Here is a 27954-nt window from a genome sequence, read left to right on the forward strand (position 1 = left end):
TTTCTGTGGCTGTCATGGCTGTGGTCAGGGCTGGTGGCCTTGGCAAGTCCAGCCAGGCGTGGGAGAAGCTCTACCTGCAGGGGGCACTGCCAACTTACACAGCAGAGGGCACGGGTGTGGGGGACGGGGCGATGGGGGCATCACGTAACTGACACATCCTACTGGGGTTGGGGGCAGTGAAATGGCTGTCAGTGGGCGGAGTCAGGAGAGGGTTTACAGAGCTGAGTGTGCTGTGTGCACTCAGCAGCTGCGCTGTCCAGCATTGGAGCTGCAACCATAGTCCTGTTGTTGTCCACACTCCCAGGCGATGGCTTTGGGAAGACAGGTGACAGGGCCCAGAACTCGCCTGACTGGGGACAAGGAGAGAGATGGGCGCCATGCATGAGACCTTGAAACAAAACAAGAAGCAAGCAGGACAGGCAGGCGTTCCCTCCCGGCCCACGCCTCCCGCTGGGAACGGCCGTGGCAGGTGCCCAGCCACGGGCAGCAGCGCGAGGGTCTCTGAGAGCTCCCAGCCTCTCCCTGGCTGGGGCTTTGCTGGCGGTCTCCAGGGAGAACAGTGCTTCAAGAGCACCAGCGTGGACGGGGGCTGGGCGTGCTGCCTGTGGACCTGTCTCGGCAGCAGTGGGTGGATCACCGCTCTTTAGAGAAGGAGCCAGGGCAGCGCGGAGCCTGGATCAGCTCTGAGTGGCTCCTGCACAGGGGCAAACGCTCCATGGCACTACGGGTGGATGCCCGTGGAGGATGCTGTCAAAGTGACCAGAGTCAGTGCTCCCCACGGCGGGTGCTGTGGGCCCAGGGTGATGTTTGCTTAGTGCGGACACTCAGGCAACACAGGGACGAAGGCAGGGGCCAGTGCAGGGGGCGGTCCACGCAGAAGGCATGAGGGAGGGAGCACCTGCTGGGAACCCCACCCCGCACACAACCAAGGGAATCCCTGGGCTGGGAGGAAGCAGCAGGGCTGCAGCCTGGAGGCTGCGGGGACCTGGCAGTAGAGGTGGGGGTGGGAGCGAGGCCAGCGTGTCCTTCGGGGTCCCTGACAGCTGGCCCTCACTCCGCGTGCACGTGTACACACTTCCCCGCACGCCCAGAGGTGAGCCTGGTGGGGAGGTAGCTCCTTGCCCTCCCTCGGGCTTTCCGAGTGGATGTGAGACGTTCCCGTGTTCTGGGCCAGTGCGGGGTCAGGGGCTAAACCAAGACTGGGGCTGGGATGGAAACATGGGCGTCACTTGGGCTGGCTGTCCCCAAGCCCAGGCTTCAGATCACCACTGAAAGGCGTGCACAGGCAGGGAGAGTGCAGACCATCAGAAAGCAATCAAGGCTCGAGCCCCTGGGACCGGCGTCTTCATTGGCTTAGGATTTGCTCTGAGCATGGATCGCCAGCCCCGCGTGAAGTGGTCGATCCAGTTCCAGACACCTGGAGTCTGCCGTGTGCTGCTGGGGGCAGAGGGGGCCCGGTGGATTCTTTCCCGTGGGACCCTGGTCGTAGCTGTCCACTGGAACAAGTGGGGAACCCGCCCCTTGGAGGCCAGCAGGGTGAAGAACGGGCCACGGGAGTCGCCCGGGGATGTCGGCTGGGGTGGAAGCTGTCTCTCATCATGGACGCCCTGGTCGCAGCCGCATGTTCCTCTGCTGTCCAGAGGAGAGGGTCCCACGTGAACTTCAGCTGGGAGGCAGCCAAGGGCAGATGACTGTGGCCGTCCACTCCCCGGGCACACGGCAGCCCACTCTATCCATGCTGTCTTGGGATGGGCAGCTGGGATGGTCCGTCTTCCATGCACGGGGTAGCTGAGATGCAGCTGTGTGCTGTGGTCAGCTCCAAGTCACACAAGTAGACATAGTCCAGGTGGCCAGGGGACCGCACACCATGCTGGCTGAGGGCAGAGTCCACTTCATGGAACTCAAGTGACCTGGGTGTGTGCCAATGTGTCTGTCAATGTTTGTATTGGGGTGTGCCACAGGTGTGTGTCATGGATGTGCCACGGGTGTGTGTTCTGGGTGTCACAGATGTCATGAGTGTGTGTCCTGGGTGTGTCACAGGTATGAGTCATGGGTGTGTATCATGGTGTGCCCTGGGTGTGTCACAGACATCATGAGTGTGTGTCCTGCGTGTGTTATAGGTGTGTGTCATGGGTTTGTGTCAGTGTGCGTGTATTGTGTGTCATGGTGTGTGTCATGCACCTGTGTCACACGTGTGTCATGCATCTGTCTCAGGTGTCGCGAGTGTATGTCACCAGTGGGTGTCACGGGTGTGTGAACTCCCACCCCAGGGGCACTGGCGGCCGGGTGTCTTGAGGTGGTCACTTCCGAGTTGCTTCTAGCCCCACGTGACAGGAAACAACAGGGATAAGCACTGGCCTCGCCTGGAGGAACCTCCGCTGCCCCGCCCTGTGGGGGACACGGCGGCCGGCGGGGTCCCTGCTCTGAGCCCGCGGCAGGAGCGTCCTGTTCCTGAAGCTGCTGAGCGACACTGAAGGCGGAATGCTGAGTGAAGCCACACGTGAAGCACGGGGTCCTGGGCTTGCTGACACTGCAGCGCTGGCCGCTGTGTAGCCCCAACACTGAAACACATGAAGTCGTGTGTCCCTGCGGGCGCAGATCTGAGAAGCCATCCTCGCACTGTCATCACCGTGGGAACAACAGGGCGCAGGCTGACAACACCCGAAGGCACCGGCCAATGGTTTGCTGGCTCGGGACGCCAGTATGTCCTGCACACCACTCGGCAGGACCTCCTCCAGGTAGGTGAAGGAGTGCGCCCTGAAGCAGGGTCAAGTGCAGCATGTCAGTGCACGGTGCAGCATGTCAATCCCCGTGACTGACAGGTGTCAGTGGCTGGCGCAGTGCCATGCAGGTTTCCCTCATGATGAGCGGGTGTCATGGGTAGGCGTCATGGGTGGGTATCATGAGTGGGTGTGGTAGGCGGTGTCCGTCCATGTGACTGACAGGTGTCACCACACGGCTCCCCTCTGCATGATTGACGGGTGGTGCAGTGCGTGTGCTGGCCGCACATCACCACTCACTTGGGACCCATTGTGGTGTCACCAGGTGGTAGGAATTTTCCTGGCTCCACCATCATCTTGTGGGACGATCCTCATATTCGTGATTTGTCATTAACCAAAATGTCATTATGCGGCACATGACTGAAATAAAATATTACTAAAATAGTAAAAACTAATGGCTTAATTTATATTATGTTCTATAATTTATAAAGTGATTTTCCCTGCAATACATCATGTTAATGTGCTTGACTGGATGTAGGTAGAGCCATTTTACACCCCAAAGACATCTTGTAAAAGATTCCAAAAGTATCTGATTTGAGATGGATTTTATGGTGAGATGAGTATTTTGTAGAGTAGAGAAAGAACAGCCTTTCATGATTAATCCATTCTGCATATTTCTCATTTTCTATCCAGGAAATTAAATAAAACTGACCAGCAGGCCTTGGGGTGCTGAGGGAGAAAGGAGAATGACCCAGCCACGGCCAAGACCACGGCCACGGCCACTGACGTTGCCACTGCCACTGGGAGAGGGCAGGGCTCGGACCCTGGGAGACCTGGCACCTGGCACAGTTACAGCCGACGGAGTGAGGTCCACGCTGGGCTCGGGGGCTCACGGTAGGGGCTGAGAGGACAGAGATGGATGGGGCCGGACAGCGAGGCCCTGCCAGCCGGGGCCCTTCCAGGGGGACGGCTGCAAGCGGGGGTCCTGGGGCTGGGTCCTCCCGGTGCTGGGATGACAGTGGGCCGCAGGTAAGCAGAGAGCTCAGAGTCGCACCCCACAGAGCACACGGGGACGTTGCCATGGGGCCTTGTGGCCTTGTGGCCTTGTGGCTGGGGATGCTAAGATTGGACGCTGATGCCTGCCTTCTGTTTGCTGCACCCTGGAAGCGCCTGGACGGGCAGAGGAGGGGACGGGCAGGTCGCAGAGCGCAGCCTGCTCGGGGCCTGGAAGGAAGGGAGGGCACCAGGGTGGGGCGTCTGTGATCTGTCCCCAGCCTGCGCCCACAGACGGCCCTGAGCCCGTGGGCGGCCTCAGGTGAGAGCTGTAGGAGCTGTTTCTGAGGGGTCCCCGGGCTCTGAGAACACGGAGTCCTGAGCTCCCGCCGCCCAGGGCCCCTCCAACCTGCCTGGTGTGAGCGACACAATCTGGTGAGCTTCTAGCCCACCGGAGCCAACACTGCGCCCTCTGGGTCCTCAGGTGCTGGGGAGCCAGGGTGAGGCCAGCGGGCGGGCCCAGCCAGTGCCGTGGTGCAGGAGCGGTGTCTTCATGGGGCTGAGCTCCTGCTCAGAGCCGATCATCTTGCAGCGAAGCTCACGCCCTCTCTGCAAGCTGTGCCTGACCCGCGGAGCACGCAGCCTCAGAGCTGCGCCGAACCCTGGGGGCACGTTGCTCCTGTGGGGCGGCTGTCACGGCCTGGCCCCAGGCTGGCCGGGTGAGGCGATGGGGTCCTCCGTCCTCTGGTCCTTGCGCACAGCAGTGGCTTCAGTCTGCGCCCACACAGCCTCAGAGGGCGCCTGGGGCCACCTAGGGCACCTCAGCAAGAACCCAGCAGTGGCGGCCACTCCTCGCCCCTGCTCCTCACCCCGCCCCCACTCTTCACCCCTGCTCCCCCTCCTCCACTCTTTACCCCTGCTCCCCTTCCCCCATTCTTAATCCCTGCTCCTCCTCCCCTGCTTCTCACCCCTGCCTCCATGCTCCCCCTCCCCTGCTCCCCCTCCCTTGTTCCCCTGCTCCCCCTTCTCCCTTTTCCGTTCCTCTCCCCTGCTAGCCCCACTCTTCACCCCTGCTTCCCCTCCTCCACTCTTAATCCCTGCTCCCCTCCCCACTCCTCATCCTTGCTCCCCCTCCTCTCCCCCCTCCCCTATTTCCCCTCCCCTACTCTTCCCTGCTCCTCACCCCCACTCCCCCCCTCCTGCTCCCGCTCTGGTGCTTCTTACCCCAGACCCTCCTCGTCTACTCCTCACCCCTGCCCCTGCTCCCCCTCCCCTGCTCTTCCACCCCCACTCCTCACCCCAGGTCCTCCACCCCATTTCAATCGCAGTGGCTCTAATTAATAGATTCTGTATCTCAGCCTCCATGTCAGAAGTGTTTGGAAACGTCTCTTGCTTTGCCAACATATTTACAGAGTTTGAACGTACCAGCTGGGTCACAGTACAGGTGCGTGCAACCTGGTGACGCACGTGGGCCGACACGCGTTTGCTTCCGCCTGTGTCCGTGCCCTGGGTGTGCTGACTTTCTCGTGACTCAGGGAGATTAGGGCCCCAATTATCCTAACAGTGGTGAGGTTCCCACGGAGACGCAGGCCAAGGTTAGGCTGTGCTTACTCAGGGCTGAGCAAACGCCCACGAGGCAAGCGTGGGGAGGACTGTGGAGAGAAAGTGGGAAGTTCAAGATTCCCGACCGACCGACAGCTCCTGCTCCATTCATTCCTCTTCCCCAGTCCTGCACACGCACGCACAGGAGCAGGAGCCCTGGTGTGCCCCAGGGTGCAGACACGGGGTGGGTGCAGAAGCTCTTGGGGAACTGGGTCAGAGTCAGGGCACAGAGGGGAGAACGTGACTGACAGATGACGGTGCAGCACTCAGCGTGGACAGAGTCTAGAATGGGGCCAAGCTCCCAGCTGCTCCCGTTAGTGGGAGGTGTGCCCTCGACCCCTTGACTTCTGCACAGAGCAGTTCTCCTGTAGGAGCGTTGCACAGCCACTGAGGGGTGTTGCAAGCCACTCAGGGGTGTTGCACAACCACTCAGGGGTGTTGCAAGTCACTCTGGTCATTGATCCCTACACAGCCAAAACAACCCAGCAGGCCACTGACCTTTGTTCTGAGTTTTATTTTGATTTTTTTTAAAGAGGAACAATTCCTGGCCCCAAGGAAGCACACGGGAAGACTTGGGAGAGCCGACAGTTTGCTTGCTTCTGTGTTTGTCACGCTCTGCCTCCATGCTGGTCTGCTGAGTGAGAAGCCAGCACTGTTCCTGGGCCTCCTGCAGGTGGGGGCGGCACAGCCTGCAACCCAGGTGCTCTGTGTGCATGGCCGGGGCGGGAGTCACTGACTACACCGGCGCTGTGCCGGCTGCTGCCTGTGGATTGGTGCTCAGTCTTCTCTCTGTCCCTGCGCTGTCTGAGAAGAGAGAACAGAGCTGACTGGTTAGCAGTCCCTGTTCCCAACAGGCTGCGGGCTATCGCCTGAGTGCTTTGTAGGTGACGCGGACACAGGGCTGTCTGGTGAGGAGCCGTGAGAGGAGCCTGAGGTTTGAGCATAGGGGCGCAGGTTCCAGGTGGAGGTAGAGGCATGGAGATGTGTGGGGACTGGTGGGCCTGGGTATGGGCAGGTGCAGGGACCAGCGGGCCTGGGGACCAGCAGGCCTGGGGACTGATGGGCAGGCCTGGGGTGGGCAGGTCTGTGGACCTGCAGGCCTGGGGCGTGTCTGTTAGGGAAATGGAGACTGCAGGAACACGACGGGACAGGAGGCATCAGAGGACATTCACCACAAACAGCAGGCAGAGCTGCAGACTCGGCGCTGGGCGCAAGGCTGTGGGAGCTGCCAGCTGGCGTCTGCCCCAATTTCACGCCTGGCGAGGGTTCTCTCACGCAGAGCCCACAACGTATCCCCACGTACCCCAGAGACTGGCTCTGGATGGCTGATACTCCCCGATTCTTTACGGGCTGATGTCAGCGGCTGCCTGCCTCCCTGTCTCAGTCATAATAGGCTTTAACGCTGGACGGAAACCCAAACAATCCGGAGATTTCATGAGAGAGGCATCCTTGCAGGAAACCTGAGCCCAGGCGTCAGCAGCCACTGTCCCTGGGCTCCTGGCCACCTCACGGAGTCCATGCACCTGGACGTGGGCACTCATCCCCACATAGTGCCTGTCCCTGAGCTCCCGGCCACCTCACGGAGGCCGTGCACCCGGACGTGGGCACTCATCCCCACACAGTGCCTGTCCCTGGGCTCCCGGCCACCTCACGGAGGCCGTGCACCTGGACGCGGGCACTCATCCCCACGCCGTGCTTTTGTTTGGTTTAATTCCTGCAGCTTGTTCAGAGTTGTTATCCGCAGGGAACTGCTGTGACAGCCGTGAAGAGGATGAAGCCAGATCACAGGACTAGTGCCTGTCCTGGCCACAGTGACCCTCCGCTCCTCTGAGTTCAGGCCCTGAGAACACACGGGCAAGCCGCCCGTGAGACGCCACTGCAGGCAGCAACCTATGGCTTGGAGGGAAGGGCTGGGTAGAGGCACAGTGTGCACACCCCTGGAGGTACAGTGTGCACGCGCATGGAGGTACAGTGTGCACACACCTGGAGGTACAGTGTGCACACACATGGAGGTATGGTGTGCATGTTCATGGAGGTATGGTGTGCACACCCCTGGAGGTACGGTGTGCACGCGCGTGGAGGTATGGTGTGCACACACCTGGAGGTACAGTGTGCACATGCATGGCAGTACAGTGTGCACACACCTGGAAGTACGGTGTGCACACGTGTGGAAGTGTGATGTGCACACATGTGGAGGCATGGTGTACACACACCTGGAAGTATGGTGTGCACATGCATGGAGGTTTTGTGCGCACACATGTGGTAATACAGTGTGCACACACATGGAGATACAGTGTACACACACATGGAGGTATGGCATGCTTACATGTGGAGGTATGGTGTGCACACATGTGGAGGTATGGTGTGTGTGGGGAGCAATCCGGACTGGACTGAGTTACTGGAATTAAGACTTATTCTATGCATCTGCTCTCCCACAATATGGTGCTGGGAGAGAAGTAAACAGCTTCCGCACAGCTGCCTCCAGTTCAACCAATAAACTGTAGGACCTGCTCCTGATTGGAGAGCAGCGTACTCGGCGTGTGGGCAGCCGAGTTGGGATTGGCGGAGGAGGACTATAAAGGAGGAGAGAGACGGCATGCACCAGGAACATCTAAGGGGAACATCTATGGGGAACATCTAAGGGAACCCGTGCAGCCCCCGAGAGAACCAGCCGGCGGTGTGCCGCTCCCCTGCGGAAGTGGGGAATGCGGCCAGGGGGAACTGCCCTTCCACGGAGGTGGAAGGGATAGTAGCCAACCCGGGAGAAACCAGCAGCAAACCCGGGGAGGGCCGAGCAGACGAAAGAACAGCGCAGGGTCCTGTGTCGTTCCTCCACGAAGAGGGGGAGCGACAGTGTGCACACTTGTGGAGGTATGGTGTGCTTACATGTGGAGGTATGGTGTGCACACATGTGGAGGTATGGTGTGCACACTTGTGGAGGTATGGTGTGCACACATGTGGAGGTATGGCATGCTTACATGTGGAGGTATGGTGTGCACACATGTGGTGATACAGTGTGCACACACATGGAGGTACAGTGTACACACATGCGCTGATGCCTGGGGGTTTCACGAGCCGTGAGTCTGTGTCAACCCACACTCCTTTCATGCCCGACGCTGGGCTGACTTGCGTCCACGTTTCCCGCCGCCAGTTGAAGATCACTTCCATTCTTTCCACTCAGAACGCGGTTCCACCCGGCCCAGGTGCTGTGCTGGGCTGGAGAAGGTGCGGCAGTCAGAGCGCTGGAGCCAACACAGAGCATGCAGTGGGCCTGGGGGCGGGAGGTGGCCCTGGCCTGGGTTGGGGGGTCTGAGGACAGGCTGGCGTTTCGGCTGGACCTTGCAGGGTGGAGGGGAGCGGGGCATGTTCCAGGCAGGAGGCGCGGCCTGTGTGCAGGCGACAGAGAGAGCACAGATCCCAGGCTGCGGTGGCCGGCTGGGCTGGGCGGGAGGGAGACAGTCTGCTCAGAGCTCCTGCCTGAGGGCAGGGGTGGGTGGGTGGGTGGGTCTGCAGGCTCCGCCCTCCCTGCAGGGCCCCAGTGGCACCAGTGCCTGCTCGGCTTCCAACCCGTGCTGCTCTCTCTGTGGCACCCTCGCCCATGCTCTCACCATCCCCTTGCGAGAGTGACAAACCGGATCACGCCTCCGGCCAGTGTGTACTCTCACTCAGGCCTTTGGACACGCATGTGCCCCGGAGGCCGACGCGGACAGCACGCTCCATTTAGACTTGAACCTGGATGCTCAGGCAGCTCCCTCTCTCTGTGAGCAGCACCTCCGCCTCTCCAGCCTTGCCTTGGACGTCTTCCTGAAGCTGACCCCTCCCGCAGCTCCGCCCTCCACCCGTCCTGAGCAGTGGTTCTCAGAGCCATCGGCTGATGCTCACATCTGTCAAACACGACGCAGCTGGAGCGGGAATTTTTTGCCTAGACTTCTGCAGTATGAGCTCGCACTCCCATTCCTGCTGTGGCCCTTGCTCTAAAGCCCCCAGCTCCGAGCCAGGGGCTTCTGGGAAGCCATGGACTATGGTTGCTTGTAGAAATGGCTCCCAGGGCAAGAGGGAGACATGGGATAAACACCGCAGGGCTGTCGGGAGGAAGAAGGGCAGAGCTGGGGACGTCCCTCGGAGAAGCACGTGTATAAGAAGGCGACCCCAAGGGCTCCGAGGGCCGGACACTGGCCAAAGCCCTGGCCAACACAGCCGGGGGGTCCGTGGAGTGCCGCCCTCCCTAGGGAAAGAGGGGCAGCTGCTGTCGGGGGCGGCAGAAGTGGGTGTGGAGCTTGGACTGACCTCGGGGGCAGGAGCAAAGCTCCCCTCAGAATTCCTGCCTTCGGGCCCTTGTTCCGGGCTGGTGACCAGAGAAACCACAACCCAAGCCTAAGGTGCACATCAGGAGAAGTTGAGGTCGCACGATTTGCAAAACAAACCCAAGTTCTGTCGGGGGGAGCATAAACCCCAGCCTCAGAGAATTCTCAGATAAAGAGGTAGAGCCACAGTCAGAATGAACCAAAACCCAGGAAGCAACAGAGGCAGCGGGAGCCAAACCAGGGACGACAGCAGGAAGCAAACAAGGCAGACTCGCGGCCGCACTGACTACGAGCGCTCCGGTTGAGACGCGGTGTCAGAACAAAGTCCAAGAACTGCAGGAAGTTAGCGAGGACCAGGGCGAGGGAGCGAGGCGCTGCAGGGAACAGAAACCAGAGACTGTTCTAGAAGCTAGCCGTTGTGTGAGGCACGCTGTCAGTAGAGACAGGGGATGGAGAATTAAATTATCCAGGTTACAGGGACCGGAAATGACAACCACAGAGCTGAGGGCAGGGACAGAGTGAGGGTGGATGCAGGAACGGGCGAACTCGTCCCTGTCACGGACCCAGAGAACCCGAAATCCAGCGGAAGTGCGGTGAGATGCGTCCCCCGACCACAGCAGGCGGAGCTCTGGGGAGCGGGAGAGGACCCTGCAGGCAGAGAGCAGAGAGATCTGACCTTCAGACTGACACAGGTGCTTGGAAAACCACGCTCTGAGGGTCCCCAAGGGGAGGAGGCTTCTCCAGGCAGACAGACAGGAAAGAGCTGCCTGGAGAGAGACAGCGCCACTAAGGAAACTTGCCAACCACACCTGCGGAGTGCAGAGGGAGAGAGGGAGGGAGGGAAGGAAGGAGGGGGAGAGAGGGAGAGAGGGAGGGAGGGAAGGAAGGAGGGGGAGAGAGGGAGAGAGGGAGGGAGGGAAAGAGGGAGGGAGGGAGGGAGAGGGAGAGAGGGAGGGAGGGAGAGAGGAGGAGAGAGAGAGAGAGAGGGAGGGAGGGAGAGGGAGGGAGGGAGAGAGAGAAGGAGAGGGAGAGGGAGGGAGAGAGGTGGGAAATGCAGGGTGGGCGGGGGAGGGGAGGGGCGGGGGTGGTGAGCGTGGAGGTAAATCAGAATGAATGCCGTTTGTCTGAAACTTAAACAGGGCACGGGTTGGTTTGTGTGCTCAGAAAGCAGAAGACTGGGCTGATGCCGGCAGACAGGAAGCCAGCGGGGCGGCGCTGTCCGCGGCGAGGCCCCTGTGGCATGGCGTGTGCGGCCACAGCGAGGGGACACGGGGCTTCTGTGAGGCGTGGGATCCGCACTCCAGAGCCACGTGTCGTCGGCTGCGGCGGCTGTGAGGATGTGCGACCCGCAGGGTTCTCCAAAGGCGGCCGCGATGGGCTTGGGATGCTCCCGGCTGTGACGGAGGAAGTTAATGTTCTATTTTGTTGAGCTCAAATCCACTGAAGTACACGCTTAATGGCTCTAGTGTCTGCAGAGGTGGGCGGGGCTCAGGGCAGCCAGAGAAGCCAGGGCGGCGGCAGGCCCCTCCCCCATCAGTCTGGAGGGGATGTGGCCACACCCTCCACAGCCACAGGGCACCCAGGTCTTCTTCCCAGTGCGGGCTCCCAGGCCGTGAGGGCCTCTCTGCGCCTTCAGCTGAGTGAAAGCGTTCTTGTTCTGAGACAAAATTCACCTGCTGCTCCGGAAGACTCCCTGTCCCTGTCCCCGGCGTCCCCGGCGTCCCCGGCGCTGCCTGCAGGATGTGAGCGCTCTCAACAGCCTTGGGGACACAACAGCCCCCCGCCAGGCCGCCCTCTGCCCCTCTGCTCACCGCACACCTCCTCTCCCCCCCACCCCGTCCCGGGTGCTGGCACCACCGATCTGTCTCCACATCTGAGATGCAATGACAGGACACGGCGCCTCCGTCTCCATGTCTGTGATGCGATACATGGAGCACACATGTGATAGGGACGTAGCATGTCTGTCTCCACATTTGTGATGTGATACATGGGGCACATATGTGATAGGGACGTAGCATGTCTGTCTCCATGTCTGTGATGCGATACATGGAGCACATATGTGATAGGGACGTAGCATGTCTGTCTCCATGTCTGTGATGTGATACATGGGGCACATATGTGATAGGGACGTAGCATGCCTGTCTCCATGTCTGTGATGTGATACATGGAGCACACATGTGATAGGGACGTAGCATGTCTGTCTCCATGTCTGTGATGTGATACACGTGGAACCACACATGTATCACACACATCACAGGGACACGGCATGTCTCTCTCCATGTCTGACCTCCATCATGTCTGTGATGCGATACACGTGGACTCACACAGGGCACATATGTGACAGGGGTGCGGCATCTCCGTCTCCACTCGTGTTTTTCTGACACAATGGTTTTGCAGAGCGTCTGTGTGTTCACTCTGCCCAGCGGGGAGCAGGTGGTTGGCCGGATTCCACCTCTTCACCGACGCTGGGCATGGGCCGTGCTGAGGTGTACGGTGGCGTCACACCCCGGGTGTGCCGATGGCCGTGACCCTGGCCTCACGGGTCTGTCCGCATAGGGGCAGCATCTTCGGGCAATCCTTGCTTCCGCCCGCTCGTAGATGGGGTGTTTTATTCTTGAGGCCAGGCTTCGCTGGGTCCTGGGCTGTGCCTCTGGTGCCTGCCAGCCCCGGGCGGCTCAGCGCTCACCGCTTTGCTGTCTTGATGAGGTTCCACGTGGCACTGCTCTTCTTGTGTAAACCCCGGCCAGACCTTCCATCTGAGTGTTTTCTCCCATTTCCCACTTCTCCCGTGGTCTGTTTTCAGTCCTGCTTACGTAAGCTCCTTTGAGGGGACCAAGTGTCTCCAGTACTTTTTGTTTAAAAGGCTAAGTCTATTATTTGCTTACTTTTGGCCTTTAGAAAAAACAGTGGGTGTGTTTCTGCGGTCTGACCCGTGGGTCTTTGTTCTATCGATTGGCACATTTGTCGTTCAGTCCATGCCGTCTTGGTTATGGCGGCTACAGCGCGCGTCTTTGTACCCAGTAGACCGGTGACCGGCACCGTCTCTGCATCAGGACTGCTTCACCAAGCCGGCCCGCGTTGGCACCCTGGCCTGTGCCTGCTTTTCTCATGGCCGTCGTGCGAACGTGGCAAACCCGTCCTGGGAGACCCGGCATTGTGCTATGGAGAGTTCTAGAAGGCGCGGACACCGTGTCTCATCAGCACTTAGTAGAGTGGGTTTCTGAGACTGATGTTTCGTATCTGCGTATCTATCGATTGTGAACGGCACAGCCCTTTCTCTCCTTGCCTGCTCACTGCCGGCCGATGAGCTGGATTCGCCGTATTTGCCCAATTCCTGAGAGCTTGCCGGGCTGGCTGTTGCTTGCTAGATCCCTGGAGCTGCGTGCAGGCCGCGGTCTGGCTGTTTCCTGCTCTCAGAGGAGCAGGCCTCCTCCCCGCCGCCTTCCCGGCCGCGCTGGCCGCGACGCTCACACAGCCGTGCTCAGGTCCTCGTGCGCGGCACCCAGCTGCTCTGCCCTGCATCGCGGGTTTCCTGGTCGGTGCTGCTTTCCCGCGGGGAGCTCCCCTGCGCCCTGTTGTCCGCGTGGCTCTCATCATGCGTGCCGTGAGTGTGATCCTCCCGGGCTCTTCCTGGGCTGACAGATGCGAATGCTCTGCGGTGCACACACGGGGTCACGGGGTCCACGTTCCAGCTCCGTGAGTGCACACTGCTGTGTGCGGGTGCTGCAGCCCCTTGGCTCATTTCACTGAGAATATTTGTGTCCGCATTCTCGAGGGTTTTTGGGTTGTCCTTGTCTCCTTGGGCAGCCTCAACTTCAGAAAACGCATGGGGAGGGCTTTCGCTGCCGTCTTCTGGAGGAGTGTGGATACGGGCGGCAGGCATCGTTCCAACGTGCAGCAGAATTCTCCGGTATCACCATCTGGGGCCAGATAGTCACTTTGTGAATTTTTTTAAAGGAGTTGGTTTATTGATTTGAAAGTCAGAGTTATAGAGAGAGGTAGAGCCAGAGAGAGAGAGAGAGGGGTCTTCCATCCACTGGTTCACTCCCCAAGTGACCACAATGGCCAGAGCTGAGCTGATCTGAAGCCAGGAGCCAGGAGCTTCTTCCAGGTCTCCCACGTGGGTGCAGGATCCCAAGCACTTGGGCCGTTTTCCACTGCTTTCCCAGGCCACAGCAGAGAGCTAGATCGGAAGTAGAGCAGCCGGGACTCAAACCGGCGCCTGTATGGGATGCTGGCCAGCGCTTCAGGAAGCGGCTTTACCTGCTATGCCACAGCGCCGGCCCCAGTGAATTTTTAAATTGCAAATTTAATTCCTTAGCAATCACAGGGCTATAACGTCACCTATTTAATATTGTTATAATTTTAAAATCTACAATTAGAAGCATTTATTGTATTTACAAGGTGTAATCACCACTGCTCATTCCAGAACATTCCCTCCACCTTCGGCACCAACAGCAGCAGTGCTGCCCTCGCCCACCCCACCGCTGCCTGGGGACCATGCACTTGCTGCCCCTGAAGATCTGTGCATAGGGACGGTGCTGAACATACATGGAACACACAACACGTGGCCGTCGCCTTTCCCGTCTGGCTTCTTTCCCTTAGCACATTCTCAGGTGTTTTCCATGTTGGAGCATACACCACTACTTTATCATTTTTACGTAAAAATAACATTCTACCATATGAAATCCGTTACGTGAAATCCATTTTGCTTTTCCGTTTTTCAGTTGTTGTATACGAACAGCTTCAATTCCTTGGCTATTGTGTACAACAGTGATTTAAATATTCAATTATTAGTTTTTTCATAAATATACATTTTCAAGTATCTTGGATATATACCCCGCAGTGGGGTTTCTGGACCATATAGTAGTTCTACATTGACTTTGTGGAAAAGCCATCAAAATATTCTCTAAATCGGCTGCACCATTCACATCCCCATCGGTGACGGGGGTTCCAGCTTCTCCACGTCCTTGCCAGTGCTTTCGGTCGCGTGACGTTTGGTTTCAGCGTCTACGTGGGTCCTGACAGTGCCCAGCAAGGCCCTTGCCTCCCTCCAGCAGCGGGCGCCACTGAACGCCTTCCCACGGCTTCTGGCCGTTTGAGTCCTACTGGTGAGATGACCCCGTCTTTCCACCTGCTTAGTAAGGACCCGGGAGTCTCCTCGGGAGAGGATGGTTCGCATCCTTCCCTTGCCTGCTCCTTGACTGTGTTTCCGTCACTCAGGTGAAAACGTCCTCTGGGTGCTGCCTGCGACGCTGGCGTCCCTCGTGGACTCCGGTTTGGTGCAAGTCCCGGCTGCTCCACTTCTGATCCAGCTCCCTGCTAATGGTCTGGGAAAAGCAGGGGAAGATGGCCCAGGTGATTGGGCCCTGCTGCCCGTGTGGGAGACCAGGAAGAAACTCCTGGCTCCTCCTTCGGCTTTGCCCAGCCCTGGCCATTGCGGTCATGTGCAGGGTGGACCAGAGGATGGAGGACCTGTCTGTCCCTCCCTCTCTGGAATTCTAACTTTCACATAAATGAATAAATCTAAAAAAAGAGAAACTGACCTTTTTACAACCTATGTGTGAGAGCTTTGTCGAATGTTCAACTGGAAAATCCTTTTGCCATTTTCTGATTGTCTTTTCACTTTCTTAGTCGTGTCAATTAAAGCACAAAGTTTTAAATTTTGATTCCGTTCAATTTATCAATTTTTTTCCTTGCACGTCCTTTAGCTGTCATATCTAAGAAGCTGATGCTCATTCATGCTTATAAAGATTGACACCTTTGCTTCCTTGTAGGGTTTCGCAGTTTAACTCCTGCAGGCAGGCCTTCTTCCCATGCTGGACTAACGGCTGGAGGCGGTATGCCAGATGGTTCTAGCTGCATTATTTTGCATGTGGATGTCCACGTATCATGCACAATTTGTTGAGAATGCTATTCTTTGCTCATTGAATCGTCTTGTCTAGAATCGGTTGCTGAGACTGCGTGGATTTGCTGCTGAACCCTGAACCCTGATCTTTGTGTCTGTCCTGGCAGCGCAATGATTTGGTGCTGCTACTACAGCTTTGCAGTGAGTTTAAAAGCTGACAGCTGTGAGTCCTCCCAAATTCGTCCCTTTTCCGGACTGTTTGCTTATCTCAGGGCTCTTTCATTTCACGCAGATTTTAGAAAGAACTCGCCCGTGTCTGCGAAAACACAGCCACAGCTTCGGTAGAGACTGCATGGAAAGTGCAGAGCAGCCTGCACACGCTGAGCCGGGCGTGGCCGGGGGCAGCCCCACCTGTCGTCACCGGTCGTCACCTGTTGTCACCTGTCGTCACCTGTCGTCGCCTGTCGTCGCCTGTCGTCACCTGTCGCCGCCTGTCTCGCCTGTCGTCGCCTGTCGTCGCCTGTCGTCACCTGTCGCCACCTGTCGTCGCCTGTCGTCGCCTGTCCTCGCCTGTCCTCACCTGTCGTCGCCTGTCGTCGCCTGTCGTCACCTGTCGTCGCCTGTCCTCGCCTGTCCTCACCTGTTGTCGCCTGTCGTCACCTGTCCTCGCCTGTCGTCGCCTGTCGTCACCGGGCCAGCTCTCCTGAGCCATGCGATGCCACGTCCTAAGGCGGCGCTGACTTTCTCTGAAGGACATTTGGTAACTTTCTGTGCACCAGTATTCAGCTTAATTCTGTTTTCCAGCCTGTGACTGGTCGGTGCTAATTCTGCGTCGCAGGCAGCGGATGCATCGCTTCCGCATGTGTGCGCGTCCGTGTCTGCAGGACAGGCTTCGTTTGCATTGGTGGCCCCAGTGCCACTTCAGCATCACACTGGGCCCACTGCCATGTCTCCACCCTGGGGTGTGTCACCCAGTCCACTGAGGGCCTAAACAGAACCAAACGGCAGGTGGAGATCAGCTGGCTTCTGTCTGGTTGCCTGGGCTGATGTCGCTCTCTGTCTACGACACGGCAGGTCCTCAGGGCTGCTGACACGGGCTGGGATTCGTGCCTTCTGCTCCCTTGCTCTCGGGCCTCTGAGCTGAGCCTCTGTGTTTCCTGGTCCCCAGTGTGCGGATGGCTGACGGCAGGGATTCTCAGCCTCCATGACCACGAGTCAGTGCCTTACAATAAACCCCGTACACACCTGTGTGCACACAGACCATCCGCCATGCATCCATCTGCCCACTGTCCAGTGTCCATCAACCATCTGTCATCCACCACCACCTGGCTCGTTCTTTCTACCATCTATCTATCTACATCTACCATCTATCTATCTACATCTACCATCTATCTATCTACATCTATCTATCATCTATCTATTATCTATCTATCTATCATCTATCTATCTACATCTATCTATCATCTATCTATTATCTATCTATCTATCATCTATCTATCTACATCTATCATCTATCTATCTATCACGTTCATCGCATTGCATCGGTTTCTGGACAACTGTAACACATTATTTTAAGTTGAATTGCCTTTTCGTCTACATTTTTAGGATTGTTTATTACAAGTGTATGTAGGTAAATGTTTTCATGTTAACCTGTGTTTTGTAAGCTTTCTGAACTCATTTATTAGCTCTAAAATTATTTGCCAGGGTGTTTAATATTTCCTATGTGCAAAATAAAATCGCCTGCACACAGAGTCCTTTCTATTTGACCACCTGAGTTCTGCGTCTTCTTTCCTTGCCTGGCTGCCGTGACTGGGACGGCCAGGCCGATGTTGAAGTGGAGAGCCAGTCCTGCCCTGTGCTGTGCGTGAGCGAGATTGCAGACGCCTGTCTCAGGCAGGGAAATCCCGCCCTCCTCTGTTCCCGACTCCAGCATGAAGAGCCGGGTCTGAGAAAGTGCCGTTCTTCATCCACGCACACGGTCACGGGGCCTTCTGTGCCGTTCCCATGACTGTGATTCATTGCCGTGACAGATATTTCTAATGCAGAATCCGTCTTCTATTCTTAGCATGGACCTCGGCGGGCCGTGCTCATAACTTGTTTCATATTTGCGAGGTGTCGTTTTCTAGTACTTTGGTGAGACTTTTCGCATCGCTGTTCGTAGAGGATATTGGTCTCTAGTTTTCCATGACAGCATCGCGATGCTTTGTGGAGTGAGCTGGGAGCTCTCCCTTTTCCTGGTTGCTCTGGAAGAGCTGGTGGGGATCGGTGCTGATTCTTCGTCGACTCTGACAGAATTTGTAAGGAAGCCTGATGGGGCTGGCTTTGCTCCAGGCAAAGTGCTGTGGCCGCCACTCAGCCTGGCCGTGTACCAGAGCTGTCCGTCTCCGCAGCACGTCTGGTTGTGTCTCAGAAACACTGGTTTGTGGTGTCATGGTTATTTCAGCCTTTCTGTCAATTTTGTCACTTAATGCAGTTTCTGATTCATTTGTATTTAATGTAATCCATTGATATTGTGTGTAATCGACAAGGAGGATTCGTATCTGTGATTTTGCTTTCACATTAAAAATGTCTTAAATGTTTTTTGTTGCATTTCACTGTTAATGCCTTCTTTTGTGTTAAATAGATATTTTCTAGTACATATATCCTTGTTTTACTATATTTTAGTTATTTCCTTAGCAGTTACACTGGGGACTGCTATTACCACATCAACTTAATTTAAGAGTGTGAGAAACCTCGTTTTCCTAGTGTGCCCTCTGTCCACTCTTCCCTGCGTTGCTGGTATCATAGAAATTCTGAATTTACACGTGTGTGACCATGAACATAGACTAAGTATGATCACGTTACATGGCTTACTTTGAAATCAGTGGGAGGAAAGAAGCCTACCACCCAGTGAACACTGACACTCCTACCGCCCAGTGTATATGAACACTCTTACCGCCCAGTGAACACTGACTCTCCTACCGCCCAATGAACACTGACACTCCTACTGACCAGTGAACACTGACACTCCTACTGCCCAGTGTACATGAACACTCTTACCACCCAGTGAACACTGACACTCCTACTGACCAGTGAACACTGACTCTCTCCTACCGCCCAGTGAACACTGACTCTTCCACTGCTCAGTGAACACTGACACTCTTACTGCCCAGTGAACACTGACACTCTCTTACCGCCCAGTGAACACTGACTCTCCTACTGACCAGTGAACACTGACTCTCCTACCATCCAGTGAACACTGACACTCCTACTGCCCAGTGAACACTGACACTGTTACCACCCAGTGAACACTGACACTGTTACCACCCAGTGAACACTGACACTCTTACCGCCCAGTGAACACTGACACTGTTACCACCCAGTGAACACTGACACTCTTACCGCCCAGTGAACACTGACACTGTTACCGCCCAGTGAACACTGACACTCTTACCGCCCAGTGAACACTGACACTGTTACCACCCAGCGTACATGAACACTCTCCTACCACCCAGTGAACACTGACTCTCCTACCGCCCAGTGAACACGACTCTCTCTTAGGCCCAGTGAACGATCTCAAACACTCCCTTGTTACACAGCTGCGCATTTTCTGCACCCTGCCTTGCTTCTCCCACCTGCATTCAGGACGCGTCCACGTATCAGCCAATGGCGCCCGGGGTTACTGCTCTGTGCGGTTTGCCGGCAGCGCGTCCGCCCAGCGGGTGCCCAGCCAGGAGCGCCCTCAAACTTCTCCACTTTGCTGGTCCCAGGGCTTCTCTCCTTTGCGCACTCTGCCGTCCACTGCCTCTGTCCTGGGGCTTCCTGCGAGACGAGACGTCGGCTGCCGATCTCAACAGACATTCCTCACTCAGGCTGAATCATTCCCGCCTTTGCCATTTACAATGTGAACATGACTTCTCCATGGACTTTGTGAAGCTTGTTGCATTTCTTGGATTCTCAGATGAACGCCTTTCATGAGGTTGTGGAGTTCCTGGCCGTCATTTCTTCAAGCGTTTGCTCCCCCGTCTTCGCCTCGTCCACTGCCGAGGCTCCTGCCCGCCTCTCCGATGCGTGTGCTCGTCACATCTCACGATGCCTGAGCCTTGCTCACTTCTTTCTCTGCTCGCAGACCGGACACAGACACACAGACACACAGATCGGGCATGTGAAGATGCACATACACACAGACACATACAGACGTGCAGACACACAGATAGGCATCCACATACACAGACACATTGAGACACAAACACACACACAGAGACACACACATGCAGACACACAGGCACACAGACACGGGCATGTGCAGATGCACACAAACACATGTAGACACAGAAACACATGTGGGCACGCATGTAGACAGATAAAACACACATGCAGAGATACACACAGATACACACCACACAGAAAATACATACTAACACACTCATAGACACTGAGACACATGTAGACATGCACATGGATGTGCAGACACACACACAGACACTTAAATGCACAAACACACATACACACAGAGACCCAGATATGCTCTGGCACAGATACACAGATACTAAACATGCACCCACATGCACACACACAGACATGTGCAGACACAAATACACAGAGACACACACATGTAGACACACACAGAAACATGCAGACACACAGGCATATATACACGGAGACACACACAGACATGTGTGGACACAGATATATACCATGCACACACACACACACACACTAACACACACATAGACATTGATGCACATGTAGACATAGGCATGGACACACAGACCCACACATATACATGCAGACACACAGACACACAGAGAGACATGTACAGACATGCATGGACAGATACACACCACACACTCACATGCACACACAGACACATGCAGACACACACACAGAGACACACACACTAACACAGACAATTAGACATATGTAGACCTGGGCATGAACACACAGACACACACAGAGATATGTGCAGAACTGGACACGCAGAGACACACACAAACATGCATAGACACAGATACACACCACACACCCACACACACACATAGACACAGGGAGGAGGCGCCGTCGGCAGGCTGAGCAGAGACCTCGGGGGCAGCCAGGTGGGGCACGGAGGCGATGTTGGGTTTGCAGCTCCAGCTCTGAGCAAATGCAGTCCTGTGCTGCGAGCCCCCAGGCAGGCTGTGCTGCTAAATCTGTGGGTGTGGGCGTGGCTCCTGCACTCCCTACATCAAGCCTCCTGGCCAGACACTGACCTTCCAAGTCCAGTGTGCAGTCCCTTGATCCTTTTGTCCCTAGAGAGGACTGGTGCAGATTCGGTCCAATCAGCTTTGCTCCCCGTGACACATGCTCCTCCAGGGCCCCCAAGACTCCCGATGGGACAATCAAGAGTAGACTTGTGCTCTCATTGAAAGTACTTCCTGTGTGGGGCCACCATCCACATGACCCCTGAGCACATCCACATGATCCGTGAGCACCTGCTCACCCACACCCATGAGCACCTGCTCCCCCACACCCATGAGCACCTGCTCACCACACCCATGAGTACCTGCTCCATCCACACCCATGAGTACCTGCGCACCCACACCCATGAGTACCTGCTCCATCCACACCCATGAGCACCTGCTCACCCACACCCATGAGCACCTGCGCACCCACACCCATGAGCACCTGCTCACCCACACCCATGAGCATGTGCTCACCACACCCATGAGCACCTGCTCACCCACACCCATGAGCACCTGCTCCATCCACACCCATGAGCACCTGCTCCACCCACACCCATGAGCACCTGCGCACCCACACCCATGAGCACCTGCTCCATCCACACCCATGAGCACCTGCTCCACCCACACCCATGAGCACCTGCTCACCCACACCCATGAGCACCTGCTCCATCCACACCCATGAGCACCTGCTCACCCACACCCATGAGTACGTGCTCCACCCACAAACATGAGTACCTGCTCACCCACACCCATGAGCACCTGCTCACCAACACCCATGAGCACCTGCTCACCCACACCCATGAGTACCTGCTCCACCCACACCCATGAGTACCTGCTCCACCCACACCCATGAGTACCTGCTCCACCCACACCCATGAGTACCTGCTCACCAACACCCATGAGCACCTGCTCACCCACACCCATGAGTACCTGCTCCACCCACACCCATGAGTACCTGCTCACCCACACCCATGAGTACCTGCTCCATCCACACCCATGAGCACCTGCTCACCCACACCCATGAGTACCTGCTCACCCACACCCATGAGCACCTGCTCAGCCACACCCATGAGTACCTGCTCACCCACAGCATGAGCACCTGCTCCCCCACACCCATGAGTATCTGCTCACCACACCCATGAGCACCTGCTCACACACACCCATGAGCACCTCCTCACCCACACCCATGAGTACCTGCTCACCCACACCCATGAGCACCAGCTCACCCACACCCATGAGCACCTGCTCCACCCACACCCATGAGCACCTGCGCACCCACACCCATGAGCACCTGCTCACCCACACCCATGAGTACCTGCTCAGCCACACCCATGAGTACCTGCTCCATCCACACCCATGAGTACCTGCTCCACCCACACCCATGAGTACCTGCTCACCCACACCCATGAGCACCTGTTCACACACACCCATGAGTACCTGCTCACCACACCCATGAGTACCTGCTCACCCACACCCATGAGCACCTGTTCACACACACCCATGAGCACCTGCTCACCACACCCATGAGTACCTGCTCACCCACACCCATGAGCACCTGCTCCACCCACACCCATGAGCACCTGCTCCACCCACACCCATGAGCACCTGCTCACCCACACCCATGAGCACCTGCTCCCCCACACCCATGAGCACCTGCTCACCCACACCCATGAGCACCTGCTCCATCCACACCCATGAGCACCTGCTCACCCACACCCATGAGTACCTGCTCCATCCACACCCATGAGCACCTGCTCACCCACACCCATGAGCACCTGCGCACCCACACCCATGAGCACCTGCTCCATCCACACCCATGAGTACCTGCTCCATCCACACCCATGCGCACCTGCTCCCCCACACCCATGAGTACCTGCTCACCCACACCCATGAGCACCTGCTCCATCCACACCCATGAGTACCTGCTCACCCACACCCATGAGTACCTGCTCCATCCACACCCATGAGCACCTGCTCACCACACCCATGAGCACCTGCTCACCCACACCCATGAGCACCTGCTCCATCCACACCCATGAGTACCTGCTCCACCCACACCCATGAGCACCTGCTCCATCCACACCCATGAGCACCTGCTCACCCACACCCATGAGCACCTGCTCCATCCACACCCATGAGCACCTGCTCACCCACACCCATGAGCACCTGCTCACCCACACCCATGAGCACCTGCTCCACCCACACCCATGAGCACCTGCTCACCACACCCATGAGTACCTGCTCACCCACACCCATGAGCACCTGCTCCACCCACACCCATGAGCACCTGCTCCACCCACACCCATGAGCACCTGCTCACCCACACCCATGAGCACCTGCTCCCCCACACCCATGAGCACCTGCTCACCCACACCCATGAGCACCTGCTCCATCCACACCCATGAGCACCTGCTCACCCACACCCATGAATACCTGCTCCATCCACACCCATGAGCACCTGCTCACCCACACCCATGAGCACCTGCGCACCCACACCCATGAGCACCTGCTCCACCCATACCCATGAGCACGTGCTCACCACACCCATGAGTACCTGCTCACCCATACCCATGAGTACCTGCTCACCCACACCCATGAGCACCTGCTCCCCCACACCCATGAGCACCTGCTCACCCACACCCATGAGCACCTGCTCACCACACCCATGAGCACCTGCTCCCCCACACCCATGAGCACCTGCTCACCCACACCCATGAGTACCTGCTCACCACACACATGAGTACCTGCTCCCCCACACCCATGAGCACCAGCTCACCCACACCCATGAGCACCTGCTCCACCCACACCCATGAGTACCTGCTCACCACACCCATGAGCACCTGCTCACCCACACCCATGAGCACCTGCTCACCCACACCCATGAGTACCTGCCCCACCCACACCCATGAGCACCTGCTCCATCCACACCCATGAGCACCTTCTCCATCCACACCCATGAGCACCTGCTCACCACACCCATGAGTACCTGCTCACCCATACCCATGAGTACCTGCTCACCCACACCCATGAGCACCTGCTCCCCCACACCCATGAGCACCTGCTCCATCCACACCCATGAGTACCTGCTCCATCCACACCCATGCGCACCTGCTCCCCCACACCCATGAGTACCTGCTCACCCACACCCATGAGCACCTGCTCCATCCACACCCATGAGTACCTGCTCACCCACACCCATGAGTACCTGCTCCATCCACACCCATGAGCACCTGCTCACCACACCCATGAGCACCTGCTCACCCACACCCATGAGCACCTGCTCCATCCACACCCATGAGTACCTGCTCCACCCACACCCATGAGCACCTGCTCCATCCACACCCATGAGCACCTGCTCACCCACACCCATGAGCACCTGCTCCATCCACACCCATGAGCACCTGCTCACCCACACCCATGAGCACCTGCTCACCCACACCCATGAGCACCTGCTCCACCCACACCCATGAGCACCTGCTCACCACACCCATGAGTACCTGCTCACCCACACCCATGAGCACCTGCTCCACCCACACCCATGAGCACCTGCTCCACCCACACCCATGAGCACCTGCTCACCCACACCCATGAGCACCTGCTCCCCCACACCCATGAGCACCTGCTCACCCACACCCATGAGTACCTGCTCACCCACACCCATGAGCACCTGCTCACCCACACCCATGAGTACCTGCTCCATCCACACCCATGAGCACCTGCTCACCACACCCATGAGTACCTGCTCACCCACACCCATGAGCACCTGCTCCACCCACACCCATGAGCACCTGCTCCATCCACACCCATGAGCACCTGCTCACCAACACCCATGAGTACCTGCTCACCCACACCCATGAGCACCTGCTCAACCACACCCATGAGTACCTGCTCCATCCACACCCATGAGCACCTGCTCACCCACACCCATGAGCACCTTCTCCATCCACACCCATGAGCACCTGCTCACCACACCCATGAGCACCTGCTCACCCACACCCATGAGCACCTTCTCCACCCACACGCATGAGCACCTGCTCCACCCGCCTACTCTGTGCCAGCATGCATGGGCCTTGGCTCCTAGGAGAAGTGGAGCCAACATCAGTGCCAAGTTCCTCTGCAGCCACTAGCAAAATGCTTTAGAAAACATTTGTGACTTCCGCTGATTCCGAGAGGCAGACTCTGCCATCACGGCTGCGCGAAGCTGTCCCAGCCTTGCTGGGAGTGCTGGAGATTGGAGGATCAATCACTAAATGCATCATGCAGTGAGCACACCTTAATCAACATCCCTTGTGACGCAATCATGGCAAAGCAGAGTGTACGGGACGTTGCCCTCAGGAGACTCCCAGCCCCGTGGGAGCTGCAGCCTGGAACATCCACACAGAAGTCCCCGTGAGGACGCACGAGGCGGCTCGGGAGAGCCAGGGGAGGTGCGGGCAGAGGGGTGGAGTCCTAAGAGCTCAGGGAAGCTGAGTTCAAGGAACCTAGAGGTGACTGACAACCAGATGGGGCTAAACACAGACGTGCACGTGTGTCGCTGCCGTGATGACTGACGTGGTGAATGTGGTTGAACTGGGACTGGCTGGAAAACAAATTAAAGCCAGGGTGACCCTAGAGAGAGAGAGGCTGTGAGGTAGGGATGTGTGCTCTTCCCTCAGCCAGGCCTTGCTGAAGGCACGAGGGCCCTGGGCAGGCGCAGTGGTCGCTGCAGCGTGCAGAGGGGCAGCTGTCCCTGTGCGGGAAGAGCCCTACAGAGCTGGGAGCAGGGCTGGGAGCAGGGCTGGGTCACGGTCGCAGCGGTGCGGTCAGTGGGTTTCCAGCTGAAACCTCCTCCTTCCCAGCCCCAAAGCCCAGCTTCTCGGAGTTCCAGTCAGAAGGGTTTGTGGGAGTGGGGCGCGTGTGGCCAATCAGCACCACAACTGTGGACCGGGCATGGACCCAGGGCCCTCGGCATGGACCCAGGGCCCTCGGCATGGATCCAGGACCCTCGCCATGGACTCAGGGCCCTTGGTGTGGACCCAGGGCCCTTGGCATGGACCTAGGGCCCTCGGCGTGGACCCAGGGCCCTCGCTGAGGCTCTGGGCAAATCACTGACCCCTTGCCAGTGCCCGGCCCCTCTGCAGAGGGCGTTGTCGCAGGGACCTTGTGAGGGTGACTGGTCATGTGGAATTCCTGGACATCACAGCCGCACACGACATGCTCATCACTGGCGACCGAGAGGAAGGCAGCAGGGAGGCCCGCGGGCCCCGGGGTGGAGGAGCCTCCGTGCTCAGAGGCTCGTCAGCCTGATGTTCCACAGGCGCCTGCCTGGTGGCTCTCGGAGGACTCCCAGGGCCGGGGAAGCCTGGGACAAGGCAGACACCTTAGGCCAGCGGTGTTCCCAGGGCTCGAAGGGCAGAACTGGCCTTGCCCAAACCGTAGCTGATGGCGATGGAGAAATCCTAGTTAGTGATTAAGGAAGACATCACAGAGGCTGAGCTGATGTCCCCTGCCTGGGCGCACTCGAGGGTCCTTGTCTCTGCTTCTTGCTGTCCTAGACGACCTGCCTGGAGGACTTGGACAGGCCACACGCAAGCCGCTCCCCTAATGCCCTTTGTCTCCTGGCTCAGGGTCCCCACCTCTACACATGCACCTGCACAGGACACCCCACCTGTTCACATGGCGATACACCTGTTTACACAGCTGCCCTCACACCCGTTCACATGCCAACACACCTGTTCACACAGCCATCCTCACACCTGTTCACATGGTGACACACTTGTTCACACAGCTGTCCTCACACCTGCTCACCTTTCACACAGCTGCTCTCACATCTGTTAATGTGGCAACACACCTGTTCATGTGGTGACATATTTGTTCACACAGCTGCCCTCACACCTGTTCACATGGCAACACAGCTGTTCACACAGCTGTCCTCACACCCGTTCACATGGTGACACACTTGTTCACACAGCTGTCCTCAGATCTGCTCACCTGTTCGCACAGCTGCTCTCACACTTGTTCACATGGCAACACACCTGTTCACACAGCTGCCCTCACACCTGTTCACATGGCGACACACCTGTTCAAACAGCTGCTCTCATAGCTGTTCACATGGCAACACAGCTGTTCACACAGCTGTCCTCACACCCGTTCACATGGCGACACACCTGTTCACACAGCTGTCCTCAGACCTGCTCACCTGTTTGCACAGCTGCTCTCACACCTGTTCACATGGCAACACACCTGTTCACACAGCTGCTCTCACACCTGTTCACATGGCAACACAGCTGTCCTCACACCCGTTCACATGGTGACACACCTGTTCACACAGCTGTCCTCAGACCTGCTCACCTGTTCACACAGCTGCTCTCACACCTGTTCACATGGCAATGCTCTCACACCTGTTCACATGGCAATGCTCTCACACCTGTTCACATGGCAACACACCTGTTCACACAGCTGCTCTCACACCTGTTCACATGGCGACACACCTGTTCACATAGCTGCTCTCACACCTGTTCACATGGCAACACCCCTGTTCACACAGCTGCTCTCACACCCGTTCACATGGTGACACACCTGTTCAAATGGTGACACACCTGTTCACACAGCTGTCCTCACACCCGTTCACATGGTGACACACCTGTTCACATGGTGACACACCTGTTCACACAGCCATCCTCACACCTGTTCACCTTTCACACAGCTGCTCACAGCCCTGCTCTCACTCTGGGCACCCCCTGCCCGGCTGCGCTCCTGTGGAGAGAGCTCCCCGTTGTTCAGGGGGGTCCTCTTCAGCAGATACCAGCTTCTCCTGCAACGCCGCCCCAGCTCATCTCCAGATGAAGTCCTCCAGGCCTCCTCCACCACAAGCACCTTCGCCTTGGCAACTGCTCAGCCGGCATTTAATAGAGGAGGAGGCGTGAACGGCCGAGCCCTTTCACCATGCGTGGAAACAGCTTTCCTGCCTCTAAGAGGGGAGGGGCCTGTGCCTCAGGCCTGCCGGTTCTCACCCCGGAGATGACAAATGGCTCCCCATGCTCAGCCCTGGACGAACGCCACCTCCTCTTGGTGGGAAGCAGGAGGCCTCCCATTAATCCAGCATCATTAATTCAGCAGGAATGCGATGTCTCGTGATGACCTTGATTCTGTTTTGTGGTGATTCTTCAAGCTCACAGGCTGGGGAGGTGTGTGTGGCCAGGCGGCTCTGTGCGGGCTGAGACGGTAGTGGGCGGGCTCCTCTCCTCTTGGCCCTGTCCGGCTGCTTCCTTCCTTTGAGTTCTCCTGGCTGCCCAGACCCCGACTCG

The sequence above is a fragment of the Oryctolagus cuniculus genome, chromosome 12, assembly GCF_964237555.1.
Source record: "Oryctolagus cuniculus chromosome 12, mOryCun1.1, whole genome shotgun sequence".
NCBI lineage: Eukaryota > Metazoa > Chordata > Mammalia > Lagomorpha > Leporidae > Oryctolagus > Oryctolagus cuniculus.